Source organism: Malaya genurostris, chromosome 3, assembly GCF_030247185.1.
Source record: "Malaya genurostris strain Urasoe2022 chromosome 3, Malgen_1.1, whole genome shotgun sequence".
NCBI classification, from domain to species: Eukaryota; Metazoa; Arthropoda; class Insecta; order Diptera; family Culicidae; genus Malaya; species Malaya genurostris.
Window position 1 is genome coordinate 232,604,634 of NC_080572.1, and position 15,775 is coordinate 232,620,408.

Consider the following 15,775-nt stretch of genomic DNA (forward strand, 5'->3'; position numbering starts at 1 on the left):
GGACTCGAATTCTATTTGCTGTTGGTTTACTGAATTTAAACAGGATCGTATAGGTACCGGTTATGGTGAACATTCTGGTCGTCGAATTGCGGTAGCTACTTCAGAAAACATCAAAAAAGCTCACAAGTTGGTTATAACACAATAGTAATTTTTTGCTTTAGTGATTTTTTTGTTTTTTTTCTGGTATTCCACAAGGCAGTCATCTCGGACCACTAATTTTTCTCCTGTATTTCGACGACGTGATTTTTTTACTGAGTGTCTCACGATTATCATTTCCGACGACCTTAAGCTATTTAAAATTATTAAGACAACATAGGATGCCATTTCCCTCCAGAGTCAACTCGAAATTTTTTCGGAGTGGTGCGAGATTAACCGAATGACGTTGAATATCAGTAAATGCTCGATTATTACGTTCACACGGAAAAAAACACCTAACACATGGATCAATAAGTCCCGAGACTAAATCAGAGATGGCGCTCGTAGTAAACCAGTAACCACGTCTTTCTAGAGTACTAACCTTTGCTTGAAACGGGTCAAAATTTTAAGTCGATCCGACCAGAAACAGCTGAGTTATCGAGGTTGGAGTAAAGTCGTTTTGTAGTTTGTTTAAAAAATGGAAAAAAAACCGAGTTTCGTGTTATGATAAAACATTGTTTTTTGATGAGTAAAAACACCGTGCAAGCTAAATAATGGATTGAAAAATGTTATCCGGACTCTTGTCCATCCAACGATTTGTCGGTGGTTCGCCGAGTTTAAACGTGGTCGTACCGACACAAATGACGCGGAACGCTCGGGTAGACCTGTGGAAGCCGTTACACCGGAAAATGTGAGTGAAGTGACAAAAATTATAATGAAAGATCGTAAAGTGAAACTCCGTGTGATTGCTGAGATGACACAGATATCATATGGAAGTGTATTTACTATCCTTCATGAAAAATTGAGCATGAAAAAAGTTTTTTCCAAGTGGGTGCCGCGATTGCTTTCGATGGAACAAAATGCACCCTGCCACAAGTCGATGAAAACAATGGCGAAATTGAACGAATTGGGCTTTGATCTGCTTCCCCACCCCTCATACTCGTCAGATTTAGCCCCCAGTGACTACTGGCTATTTGCTGATCTTAAAAAAATGCTCCAGGGAAAAAGATTTGGCTCAAATGAGGAGGTTATCGCTGAAACTGAAGCTTATTTTGAAGCGAAAGATAAATTTTTTTATAAACATGGTATTGAAAAATTGGAAAAACGTTGGAACCATTGTATCACCCAAAAAGGTGATTATGTTGATGAATAAAAAAAAATTTTGCAAAAAAAATGTTGTTTCCATTGTTAGTCTCGGGACTTATTGATCCATGTGTTATACGTTTCGACTATTGTCTCCGAGGATCTACGATAGATAAAGTCACATGTGCCAAGGAGCTTGGGGTTTTTCTTGACGAACAACTGAACTACAAGCAACATATTGCGTACATTGTTGCAAAGGCTTCACGTTGCCTGGGATTTGTAATTAGAACTGCTAAGCACTTCACAGATATCTACTGTTTGAAGTCTCTCTACTGCTCCCTTGTACGTTCAATGCTCGAATATTGTTCGGCGGTACCCGCTTTACCATAATGGCAATCTCAGAATCGAATCAATACAGCGCAGATTTGTTCGTTCCGCTCTTCACCAGTTACCGTGGAATAACCCTCATCAGTTCCCGAGTTATGAAAACCGCGGACTTCTTGTTGGACTCGATACACTGAAAGTGCGACGTGATCTGTCCCGTGCATTGCTATTCGCCGAATTTTGTTAAACAATGTCGATTGTTCAGCACTTCTTAGTCAAATAAACATAAATGTTCGGGCACGAGCTCTTCGCAACAACAACCTCCTCAGAATGCCTCTACGCCGCACTAATTATGGAATCAACGGCGCCATTATTGGATTGCAACGTTCTTTCAATGCTGTTTCGATGGGATACGATTTCCATGTCCCACGCAGTCGAATTAAAACTAGTTTTTTAAATATACTTAGAAATGATCATTAGAAGCATATTTTGTCTGTTGATTAAGTATATTAGTTAAATAAATAAATAAGTAATAAATCATACTTTTGCACCGATATGTCACAATGGATAAAACATGGATCCATTATTTCACTCCGGAATCAAAACAATTATCTTTTGAATTGACTCATGCCAATGAACCACATCAGTGGGGAAGGTTATGGCAACAGTATTTTTGAATGCACATGGTATTATCTTCATCGACAATCGTGAGAAAGAGAAACCTTTTTTAATCCTCCTAGTGGTGTAACTACCCAGAATTTTACCCTTATTTTGCATCGTAGCATTAAATGACGGTGTGAAATTCAATAGCAACCTATGGGACTACGAGATTTTTTATTTTATGAGTGACATTATTTGACACATACACACACATACATTGCTCAGCTCGATGAATTGTGTCGAATGATATAGAACACTTAGTTCTCTGGGCCAATTTTCACTAGTCAATTTTTCAAGTGAAAAAAGTATCGTTATTATTCAGGGGTAACGGATTTATTTTGTAAATTTGTACATGTTTTATTGTAATTCCGGAACCGGAAGTAGGATCCAAATGAAATTCAAGAAAATTGTATGAGGTCACGAGACCTTTTGTTTGAATTTAAGTTTGTGGAAATCGGTTCGGTCATCTCTGAGAAACGTGTGTGACTATTTTTACCTGTTTTTGGATCATATCACCCTGTAATTCCGGAACCGGAAGTCTGATCCTAATGAAACTCAGGAACTTTGTATGGGGCCTCGAGACCATTTGAATCTAAGTTTGTGAAAATCGGTTCAGCCATCTTTGAGAAAATTGAGTGACATTATTTGTCACACACACACACACACACACACACAATGGTATATGAAACTCGGCCCTCCGGGCCTCGGTTGTGAAGTCAGTTTTCACAGCGACTGTATAACCTTCCTATATGAGAAAGGCAAAAACAATCTGTCCTACATAGCGTTGTTAGATTATTTGAATGCAAAAATCAAGGAAAGACGTATAAGCAAGTGACAGTTTCTCTTTAATCACTCTCTTATTCGATTATTGTGATGTGATTAAAAAGATTTTGTTTAATATCACTATTCTGTTTGAAAGTCGAAAGTTTTGGGTTTCGTTTCATTCAAAGACTTGAGTGATAAACGTGGAAAACGCTTGGTAATTAATAGAAGAGAAAGTAAACAAAGAGAAACTGTCACTTGCTTATACGCCCTTTTGAAAAATTAACCGAGATATGTCGAAGAAAAAACACTGTTTCATCAAGACAATGCACCGATTCATAAGTCGATGCCAACCAGAGCTAAAAAAAGTCATTTTCATTGACTCAAAATATACGAAAATGACGAAAAATAAATGTCACTCTCAGCTGCGCTTGCAAATTATGAGAACGAGATACATGCCTTATCAATGTCAAAAGCGGAACAGTAGTTTCAAAATTATGCTATTTCTTTCATTTACCTTTTCAGTCATTTTCGGTATTCAGTGAAAATCCCATAGTATGCAGTGTCGACATTCAACCGAAGCTTTGAGAATCGATACTGACAGAAAACTATTCACAATGACTTTTACCTGTTGATGTTCGAATTTGTAGTAGTTTTGGTCTCGCACGGCATCACATTCGACACATCATTTCAATTGTGTGGGTGCGCAGTGACGCACGAATTTGACATTTCTGTCCCCTACTTCTATGTACGAGATTCGATGCAGACTCGCCTGAGAGCGCCATGCTTGCAAAAAAGGATGTTGCCAATGATTTGTTCCGGCAATGTGAGAGCCGGGTATCATGTTAATATGATGTCTTGACTTAAATAGTAAAAGTGGAAATGTTTTTCAGTAGTACATTATTAGAAATCAGTTTGAAAGGACCCATACTTTCTCGAACCAATCCACGTTACCAGGACAACCAGAAAACTGCGTGGATATGAAAGCAAAATGTTGAAACGACGGGTAGTGCGACACACTTTACGCACTTCAACTGTAATGAGTGGTGCTAGAGATATTTCACGTTACTAACGCGCAACGCGAAGAAGAAATCGAGAAATAATATGAGAAGAATATTATTCCTAGTATTTAGAACCTAGAATCGTGACCTCTACTATTAATATGATTTCGTTAATGTTTGAATTAATGCATTTCTAGTGTCATCGCAATCGGTCGTGTCTTGTACACAACCCTGTATTTTTTTATTATTTGAAAGCAATTCCAATACGATATTGGGACAATTAAATGATTCGGCGAAATTATCCTTTACACTTTCGGAAACGGTTTTCTGTTACATGATATTTGGTGAAACTTCACTAACCTTGGATTTGCCAAAAATAAAAATCTTCAAACTTTGAAAACTGAATCATATCCAATATGAATTGCATAGAGCCTTTTGTTTAGGTGTTTTTAGGAGAATTTGTGTTTTACCGCTTTAGATATTTGGATATGATACTGATTGGATATTGGATTACAGTAACATATTTATTCTGCACCATCAGTTTATATTTTATTGCAGTTACAGGTGGTCTACATCAGCTCAGCACAATTTAAACACTACAAACTATTACAGGAGTGCTTTTCCATAACGGAACATCACATCACTATACATCACTATTGTGGATTTCAATTCTGCTCTTCATGAGATCATCTAACATTTATGAATATTATATTCAATGCAATGCAGAACATGCACTACAAAACTCATTCTTGAGCTAAACGGAATGCATTTGTCTTATTTCCATGCAGGCCCGTACCCAGGATTTCGTTTCGGGAGGGGCCCACAAATAAGAAATAACGCATCTAACTAAAGATTCTATATGTGTCTAGTTCTAGGTGTGCCTTTAGTATCTTTTAATTTTTTTTGAGAGTAAGTGCAAGTAATTAGCAATTAAAATTAATACTCACATATTTTTGATTGAACAATGAGACTTTGAAGCAAGAGGCTCTATGTGTCAAAGGGAAGGGTTCGATTTTTTATATATCCTTTATCATAACATATAACCCCATAGTTCGGATTCGACTTCTGTTTTTGGAAAAACTGAGTGAAGAGTGTTAAAACCTTCAACTTCAAGGGTGTGCTCTTATAAGTGCGACGCAAAAAGGAACAAATATTTCGGAACTATTTAGCAAGCTCTTCTAGTTTTTTTGTTTAAATTTGTTGATTATTTGTCGAACAGAGGAACAAGCCGATTTTCACAAATTTATATGAAGTGCCTTATAATCTCACATGATCCTATTTAATTTCAGACGTGCAGATTTCTTTGTAAATCAGAAGATTTTTAAAATAAGCTGTAGACATGTTTTAGTTGCCAACTTTTCTGTAGATTTTTGATAATCACTTTTTTCGTAGATGTTCGTAAAAACTTACAGACTTTTGAAATTGCCACGGACTTTTATTTTTGTTTGCTAAACAAATTCCGTGCATCATTCTTTATAGAAAACCTAAAGTTTGCAGACATTTTTTCGAGTTTACAGACTTTTTCAACCCTTCGAGAATATATATGAAATTTTTACCTTACATCTCTGGTTTTGATATACAGGGTGATGAGTATTAAAAATTGAAATTCGTCATTGGGAGTAACGATGCAACAACAGAAAAATCTTCTTAGTAGCGGTCAAAAACTCCAAAACGAAATTCACATAAATTTCTCAGAGACGACTAGGATGATGTGCACAAATGTAGGAATGGATTCAAATGAAAGGTTTTATGGTTTCATAGCCTTCTATACTGTTTTAACCGAATCCGGCTTCCGGTTTCGGAACAGGTTCCGGACGTAGCGCTGATGTTTTTCTTTTTTCGAGGTAGTCCATGAAAATTATACTGTGACAGACCCAAAGAACCGACTTCATAACCGTTCCGCCCAATTTCAGTCTATTGTCGGTTAATCACTCTGTTCTCTGGTGTATAATAATGGGTCCAGGCTTCGGCAACAGTAACCAATTTGAATCAGCATAAGCGAACACGCCTCTGCAGTGTGCTCGCGTTCATCTTTTCAATCTTGAGTATGCAAGTGCGGTGTCCAGCGGCAGAACATCTTTATCATTCGCGGATTCTTGCTGAAACTTATGGAACTTTCTGGTCATCCAGTACCATTTCCTTTAATTTTGACATTGATTTTTGTAATCACAATGCAAGGCCTGCCACTACTGGTTTCTGTCGAAACCTCTATTTCACGGTGTAGTCCTGCAATAGCTCCGAGTTATTTATTCAACTTGTACCTCCCAAAAAAAATTGAATAACGAAAATCGTTTTGCTTTTCTTATGTAGACATAGTATGTAATCACTGTGAAAACCGACTTTTGAACCGAGACTCACTAGCAATTCGAATAAGTTCGTCGAGATAATCCAAACTAAAACTTTTAAAAAACTTAAATTTAGTTAAAGGGTCTTGTGGCCAGCTATGACGTTCCAGAATTTTATCTGGCTCCGACTTCCGGTTCCGAAATTACAAGGTTATTAGCGTTCAAAAAAAAGAATATGTGAACTAACTTTTCTCGGAGATGGCGAAACCGATGTTCACAAACTTATTATCAAACGAAAGGGCTTAAGATCAAACAGAAAAATTCTGAATTTCATTTAGATCTGACCTCCGGGTCTGAAAATACAGAGTGATAAGCACAAAAAATTCGATTGCAAAACTAAGCTGGCTATTTAAAATTATTCTAATTAGCAGATCTTGTTAGTTAATGGCCAAAAAACTCATTTCTGTTCCCGATTCTGGAAATAGTGATTAAAATCCCAAAGAGGAAATTACTTCCGACTTCCGATTTTGGAATTATACAACTTTTCCAATATGTAGGTCTTCTAAGTTGATGGCCGAACTAAGTGGTTTTTACTATACCGGTTCTCAGATTCCGGTTCAAGAAGAACCGGAAGTAGTGGTCAAATGAATGTATAAATAGTATGTATCAAAACAACCGATGAAGGTGTCAGATTTCGGGAGGGGCCAGGGCCCCTTGGGCCCCCCCCTCTGGGTACGTGCCTGTTTCCATGTCCCTCCTTCCAACTAGGAATTGCTGATAACAATATCCACTCAATCGTTTCCTTGTCGATAGCCGGGAAGCACATTAAAATCAATCACAATCATATTGCTTCCGTAGTGCGTTCCAATTATGTTCTACAAAACCAAATTAATTCATGGTAACACAAATGCTCACTAACCAATGAATGGCGTCGAAGCAGGTGTTATTCTGTGTAAGCATACCGTACATGATGCTAATGATGGGAGAATCCATGATCTTGATTCTGATTTCAGGGAATGCTTCTGCAGCCGGTATCAATTTCCCTGCAGCCAGCTATTTTCATAGAAGATTTCACCAAAACTCTTTAATTGGTACATGAGGGGGAGGAGGAAGCGAAAGAAAAGTCTAGCTTTTCACAAAGGACGATTTTTTGCTCAGTCATGTTTTTCACGTCTCACGCTTAATCAAATGATGATCGATTTTTTAATGAAGCTTCGATTTAATTGGAAAGAAAAATAGTTTTCATGATGTTCATATAAGTAACGTTCGTAAGAATAGAAAGGTAAACCGTTACATTGAACTATCTTGTACGGGTTTTCCTAGTCCTTCACCAGAGCCGTTCACTTGAATTCGCCTTTGTACTGTTTTAGGTAATCATCGGAAAGGTGTTAGATACCCTGGTGTTTATTCAAATCAACTTGAAAGCGCTCATATTGCTTGTGGGTGTATTTTAAGAGGAAGATTATGCATATTAGAGCTGGCGTGATCAGAAGTAAAGCGAAGCGGACAAAGGGTGTACCTGAGAATGAATTACACGCTCGAGGACACGATTGCAATGTACTTGTACCCGAAACATGTTAGACTGAGAATGCAAAATATGGGGTTTTCAATAACGTTTACATCCTTTTACATCATCGGATTATCTATGCATAATTTAATTATTTTAAGGTTTCGGGTTTTCGCTATTCTCATATAGAAATGCCATACAATTACTGTGAAAACCGACTTTTGAATCGGGGTTTGGAGGGGCGACTGTCATATATCATTCGATGCTCAACGATTGCTCAACGAACTGAGCAAATGTCTGTGTGGATGTGTAAGTTTTCGAATTTCATATGAATCCGACTTCCGGATCTGGAATTGTCACCCTGTAATTTGCACCAAAAATGTTAAAATAATGTCTCTCAATTTTCTCGAAGATGGCTGAACTTCACTAACTAAATACTACTGAAAAGTAGTATATCTATATAGTAGTATTATGCAACAGAAATCTTCGAAACTCTTCTTAATTTATATTAAATTGTAATATTTGGATGAATTTCTGCTGTAATATATAGGGGAAAACGAATCATATGAGAAAGGCATCATTACACCACTAGATGGATTAAAACAGGTTTTTGTTTTAGAAAAAAAAACATATTTTATATTATTCAATAGAAAGACAGTTAGTTTTGCAGTGCTGTTTTTGACAGTGTGCATAAGAGTGATGGCATTCCTACGGTAATGATCAAATGAATTCAAAAAGATTTTATAAGCCAACAAAGCAAAGTCAGGATACTGCATTCCGTTGCGGCACTTGACCTTCTGTTTCAAAAGACTTCACCGTAGACTGAGAAGTGTAGAGGACTATTGCATGACCGTTTATCCGGATCGGTGTTTTTTGCATGAATATTCTTCGGTGTTTGAGTTCTCATGACATTATTTTAATGACCGTCGTTTTAAGCAGTAGTTAGAGAATTTAATCACTCATTACCCTGTAATGTTGAAACTGCAATTGGTTCGAATTTGAATCTAAGCGTGTGACGATCGGTTGAACTTTCCATGAGATGTCGAAGTAAGCTCCACTTTAGAGTTTTTCGTTATTATTTACGATACTTCCAGAGCCGGTATTTAGGAACCAGCATAATCCAAAACGGTTCGTATGGCCATAAATTAATACGTCGAATAAATTGCAATAGTTTTGAGTCCAACATTGAAGCTTTTTGGTATTGTCATCTTCCATATCGGTTTAAATCTTAAAAACTCATCAACCTGTAATTCCAGAATCGGTAGTCATAATGGGTTAAAATTCACAAATTCTATATGGGACCAATTTTTTAAATTTGAACTTTTATTTATGAAATTTGATTTGGCCTTTTTTTAAGAAAACGATTGAGTTTCGATTCGATACCGGAACCGGAATTCGAAAATCGGTGTAGCCGAAGTCAATTGAGTTCACCTGAGGAGCTGTACAGTTTACATTTGATTCAATATGATTGAAAATCAGTGTAGACATCTTTGAGAAACCGTAGTGCGATTTTAAGCTTTGGGTCAGAATCGAACACCGCTAAAACTGAAATAAGTTTATTTGGTTATTGACTATCAAAATCTGCAAACCCTATAAACCTGATTAATTTATGTGAAATGATCATTTTTATACTCAGCACCCTGTTTGTCCTAAGCCAGAAGACGAATCTGACTAAAAACACGATGTTTTATAGGATCTTAAGACCTTCCGGTTGAATCTTAGATGGTTCTTAGAATTCATTTGAATTTTAGATTGTTTTAGCCATCTACGAGAAAAATGAGTTACATTATTTTAATTTCGTTTCACATATTATCCTGTAGTTCCGAAATCAGAAGTCGGATCCGATCGTAATTCAGGAACCTTGTTTGGGAGCACACGACTTTTCATATGAATCTGAGTTTGTAGAAAACGGTTTAGCCAACTCTTAGAAATTAGAGTGAAATTATTTGTCACACACGCATTTGCTGATCTTGACGTTCTGATTCGAATGGTATATGGCTGTTATGTTTTTTTTTTAAATAACTATTTATTGGAATATGAGTTAAAATTAAATTATTAAGATTTAAATTGGGTGTACAGCCACAAGTGATGACTTTTCAGCCCTATTATATATATGATTTGGTTATTACCATGAGGACATTATTTGCTTCCGCAATTCTGAGATTTTTGTGTAGGGAAAATTCTAAACCTACTTGTATTGTGTAATGGGGAAATGGCTGTTATGTTCTTCCAGCATTTATTGCTGTAAGTAGTTTAAATCAATATAATCATAGAATTGCATTCAACTCGAAAATGCTGCCATCATCTGGTTTACATATGTCATATTCGAACAATTATGTTGCCAAAAACGAACCGTGCTAAAATCTGTGTGCTGCTGTACACAGTCTTCCGAACTAATTGGCTCAAGTGGCACGTTCCCCTAGTTATTTGAAGATTTGTGTCTAAGATTTCTTTTTTTTAAGTTTGAGCGAATTCTATACCTATTTTTTTATATTTCTAAAAAAGGTAAAAGCATTCTTTATCCACCACCATTTATAGCGACGATGAACAAAACGAAAGAAATTTTTCTAAATTTGGTTATTCAAAACTGTTTCAATTTGTAGATTGTGAACAAACTTTTTTGTTTTGACGTAGGACTGCGTCTATCTGCATTTTCCAAATTTCACAACACGAAAGTGTAACGAAATTAGTAAGGTTTGATTTCTTAATTACTTATTCCGTGTTTGAGTATTTTTTCCAATTCTTTCTCGAAACGAATAGAAGAAGGTGTAAGATTGTTGGTAATGCCATGTTACGATAAAATAGATTAAATAGTGAAAAAATAGATCCAAACACGAATCAACCGAATCTATGAATAGACCCTGTTGCACGTTTGCTAGCTTCAGTATATGATAATCCATGAACGGAGACACATCAACTGCGCTTCATCTACGTCAAGACAATGGAACTACACCCGGCATTATTCAACTGGTGTTTTAATCAATGGCGTGTATGAGGTTCCGTTCAAGCCTAAACGCAGAAAAACAACAATTTGATCGATTGCGCCGAAGAAAAATAAAACAAAAAGTGCACAACGATGGGAAACATTATACAAAATCCGCCGTTCTAATTGCTCTAAATGTTATCTAAAGAACTGTTAAGATTACTTTGATTGCAAATCGAAGGTAAAGATCATCTTTAGTGCAAATGTGGAATGATTTGATTCGCACTAAACGAACGCAAATATAGCTTAGCTAGCATTTGGCCTCATCGCGTTCCGAACAGTGTTTAGTATCGTAGAGAATTCCACAATTTGGTCCTTCTTAAAGCCAGAAATCAATCGCGTACAGCATCTTGATAGTTTCCTTAGCTGAAATATGCGTTAGGAAACACTGCCGACCAACTACAGCGAGCCACGAGTACACGCCGTTAGAATCGCATAGTTAGCAGTTTTTACATTATAAAAGGTAGCTGAGCCACGCGCTCATCCTCTTTCTCTGTCGAGTGTTCGTAATAGCTAGTTAGTATCCGCTACTCCGGATTCATTAATAAAGTGTTTAATTTTAGTTTTTAAAAAGTTAACATTGCTGATCCGAACTCTAACTGGCGCAGCCGGTAGGATCTGTGTGATAGTGGTTTAAAACATATAACAGTGTTGTGCAAGTGATCATTTATTAGAAGAACTAACCGGTCACGCTAAGCAACGGTTGATTATCTACAAAAGCAGCGACACCGATTAGGACACAACTGTAAAAAAGATCCACCACGGAAACACGACCTACTCATTACTACGGATGCTAACACCAGTTTTCATATTGTAAGTACTTTATATCTATTTTATCGCACTCACAGTTTAAAATGGTAGAAACTCGGCAAACAACAGAGTTAGAGCAGCTCCGCCAACAAGTGGCCGAGCTTACAAAATTGGTGACCAATAGCACTAGTGTATACCACGTGCCGGATCCCATAAAACAATTATCGGAATTCTCCGGTAATAGAAGAGAACTTCTCATTTGGATCGACGAAATTGATCAAATTTATGAAACATTCGCGATCAAAGGCAGAAATGGTAGCCCAGACACCATGAATGCATATTACATTCAAGCCATTAAAAACAAAGTTAAAGGTGAAGCTCGAATCACCCTTAGCACCAACGGGAATCCAAATACGATTCCAGAAATAAAAAAAGTGTTGATGGAGCACTATGGCGACAAGCGCGATATCGCCACGAATTTGAATCACCTGTTCACGACAAAGAAGGGTGAGCGGTCCCACCAAAAATTCTACAATGACATGAAAGAGCTAGAGTCGAGAATAAAATCAAATTTATTACTTAATCCTATTTCCACCACAGAGCTTCTCGAAAAGATTACCGTGACTAAGTATCTGGATAATATCCAAGAACCACTGGCAAGCATAATCCGAAGTTCTAACCCCAAAAGTGTAGAAGACGTGTATCAGTCCGTTCTATTAAATCAAAACGCTGAAACACGCAAACCAACGACAAAACCGAAATCTTCTTTCCATTATAATAATAGCAATCAAAATGCAAACGGAGCAAAACTCACTTTCAAACCTCCACAGTACGATTCCAGTAAATCCTTTCATAAAAAACCATTCAAACCTAAAGCCACGCGAACAGAACAAAATAATAATGAAGCGCAAAAGGTGCAATAGACGAAAAGAATGACAATGACGATGACGATAACGATGATTACGACAACGACGATGACGACGACGTCGAGGAGTCTAATTGCGCTCATGAAGAATGTGACGTAAATTTTCAACTGGTCAGACTAGACACAAGACCAGTCTAAACTTTATCCCGTACTTGCGGTTCCCGACTACGAAAGGCTATCTCAACTATCTGGTCGACACGGGAGCCAACAAATCATACATTAATCCCGAACACGTGGCTAAAGCGAAAAAAACCACCAACCCTGCAATAGTAACTAATAAGAACGGTAGATTCGTGCTAGACAGCGTAGTAAGTATAAATCTTTTCCACGATTCATTTGAAGAGAAATTGCCGTACCACGTATTTCAGTTCCACAAATTTTTTGACGGCCTCATAGGTTACGAAAACCTAGCAAAAATGAAGGCAGTTATAGACACATCAAATCACTTTGTACAAATTGGCCATAAGAAATACCATTTCTCCAAATATTACCCATCCAATTTCAATTTCCACGAATGTAAAGAAAATTTTTTTGAGATCTCAACCACATCGAACGGTTCATTTTTGATCGAACAGGAGGTTAATCTTAGCTCTCAGGTTACTATAAACCCCGGCTTATACGGGCTTCAGACAACAAAGCGACGGTTTTTCTGTCTAGGAATGGCAAAAAAGAAAACTTCAGCTTTGAGCCATTTAAAAACGATTCTTATTTACTAGAAAGCGAAAGCAATATAAGCAAACTAAATTTTCCAGCCAGTCATTTAAATAATGAGGAGATTCGCCTTCTAGCGAAAACCCTTAAGCCGTATAAAAAGGTATTTTTTAATGATAGGGAGAAGTTATCTTTCACACACGAAGTCAAGCACTCTATCAACACAACCAACAATAAACCTATTCATCAAAGAACGTACAAATATCCTTACCATCTCCGCGAAATCGTATCAGAACAAGTTCAGAAAATGTTGAACACAGGAATAATTCGGGAATCCTCATCCCAGTGGACTTCTCCAATTTGGGTCGTACCCAAAAAAGTCGACAATTCTGGTTTGAAAAAATACCGTATAGTCGTAGACTATCGGAAGTTAAATGAAGTTACACCCGCTGATAGGTATCCGATCCCGGAGATCAGCGAGATTTTAGATCGGCTTGGAAAAGCACAATATTTCACGGTGCTAGACCTTGCCAGTGGCTTCCACCAGATTGAGGTGGAACCAGACGATATCCCTAAGACCGCTTTTAACGTGGACAACGGGAAATATGAATTTATTCGTATGCCGTTCGGGCTGAAAAATGCGCCCGCAACTTTTCAAAGGTTAATGGACTCTGTACTGAGAAAACATCTCGGTATAAGATGCTTCGTTTATATGGATGATATAATCATCTTCTCATCTTCATTAGAACAGCACCTACAAGACATTTCAAAAGTTCTTCAAACCCTTCAAGACGCAAACTTAAAAATCCAATGCGACAAATCCGAATTTTTAAGAAAAGAGGTGGAATTTCTCGGTCACGTTGTAACAACCGAAGGAGTTAAACCCAATCCACGAAAGGTAGAGGCTGTGAAGAATTGGCCTCTTCCCAAAAACCCAAAAGAACTAAAATCATTCTTAGGTACGATAAGCTACTATAGACGATTTATACCACGGTTTGCCCATGTAGCCAAACCTCTCACTTCAAAATTAAGAGGAAACCCAAAATCGTTCGAGATAACGCCCGACTTCGAAGAGGCATTTGAAAAATTGAAAGAAATCATGTCTTCCGATCTCCTTCTAGCATACCCTGATTTCGACTTACCATTTATTTTAACGACCGATGCCTCAAACGTGGCAATCGGTGCCGTTCTAGCCCAAGCTGTCGATGGAAAAGAAAGACCAATCGCCTTCCTCTCCCGCACATTATCAAAAGCCGAGGAAAAATATTCAGCTACTGCAAAGGAGCTCTTAAGCATTTATTTTGCGGCAAAGTCTTTTCGACCATATTTATACGGAAGAGAATTCAAGATCTACACCGATCATGAACCTCTTACGAAGGAGTTGAAATTGACCGACTCCACAGGAAGAGTTACCAGACAGAGACTCTACTTGGAACAATTTGATTTCAAAATAATTTATAAAAAAGGGAAACAAAACGTCGTTGCCGACGGTCTTTCTAGAATTCCTTCCTCAGAATTGAACTTAAACGAGGAACTGTGTAACGAATTGTTCGAAAATGATCCTGTGTATCACTCAGGAATTATTAACAAATATCCAGTTCAAATCATTATACGCAAATTTCATAGCCCTTCCAAAAGTCCGTACTTAAATTGTATGATATTTCCCAATCACTTTAGACATATATTTCACAGACATGACTACACGAAAGACGACCTGACAGACCTACTTAAAAAATGTCTCGATCCAACAAAATCTAATGGAATCTTCGCCGAACCTGGAATTGCAAAAATGTGTGAAGACATAATTCGATCTCATTTTAAAAGAATAAAAATACAATTCTCAAATATTAAACTACCGGATCTAGTTTCATTTCAGGACCAACAGGATTTCATCAAGAGATGCCATAACTTCAACCACCGAAATTACAAGCTAACCTACGAGGAAACTCGCAAATCAGTATACTTTCCTGGAATGCTTGGAAAAATTAAATCCTTCATAAAAAACTGTGAAGATTGTAAATTTTCCAAGTATGAAAGAAAACCATTCAAAATTCCGATCACTCGAAGAGTTTACGAGAAACCTTTCGAAAATGTATTCATAGATGTTTACGTCAAAGAAACTGAAAAAATCCTTACTCTCGTGGACTCTTTTTCAAAATTCGCCCAAATATATAAAATCCGTAACGAAACGGCAGATGAGTTAATTGAAACCCTAGTCGAATATTTCAAAATTTTTGGAATCCCTAAAATGATCACCTGTGATCAAGCCAAAGGTTTTCATAACGCAAAATTTAAAGACTTCTTGGAAAAACAAAATATTTTTCTACATTTTGCCAGCTGCAGCAACAGCAATGGGATTATAGAACGCTTCCATAACACATTGCTCGAAATGTACTTGGCAAATAGAAGAAAGGTCGAAACCATGACATTGTACGAGGGCCTCTCTCTCGTTACAGCATTATATAACGAATCAAAGCACTCCGCTACAAATCTCTCACCACGAGAAATTATATATGGAACATCCACTTCATTAAACATTGACGAGATAAATCTGGCAAAGCAAAAAACAATCCAAACTGCCAAAGATAATATAAAAGTTTCGGCCGATAGTCACAACGCAAAGTTGGAAACTATGCGTTCTGATGAATTCAGAAAAAATCAATAAGCCAACGATCCTCGTTAAAGGCAGAGCGAAGCCCTCTCCTTACG

General features: G+C 37.2%; 1 protein-coding gene across 4 annotated transcripts in view; it reads left to right on the forward strand.

Annotated features, from left to right (window-relative positions):
- The window catches only part of LOC131439010 (uncharacterized), an 803,522-nt gene that overhangs the window by 22,071 nt on the left and 765,676 nt on the right, over window positions 1-15,775 (forward strand). The window lies entirely within an intron of this gene.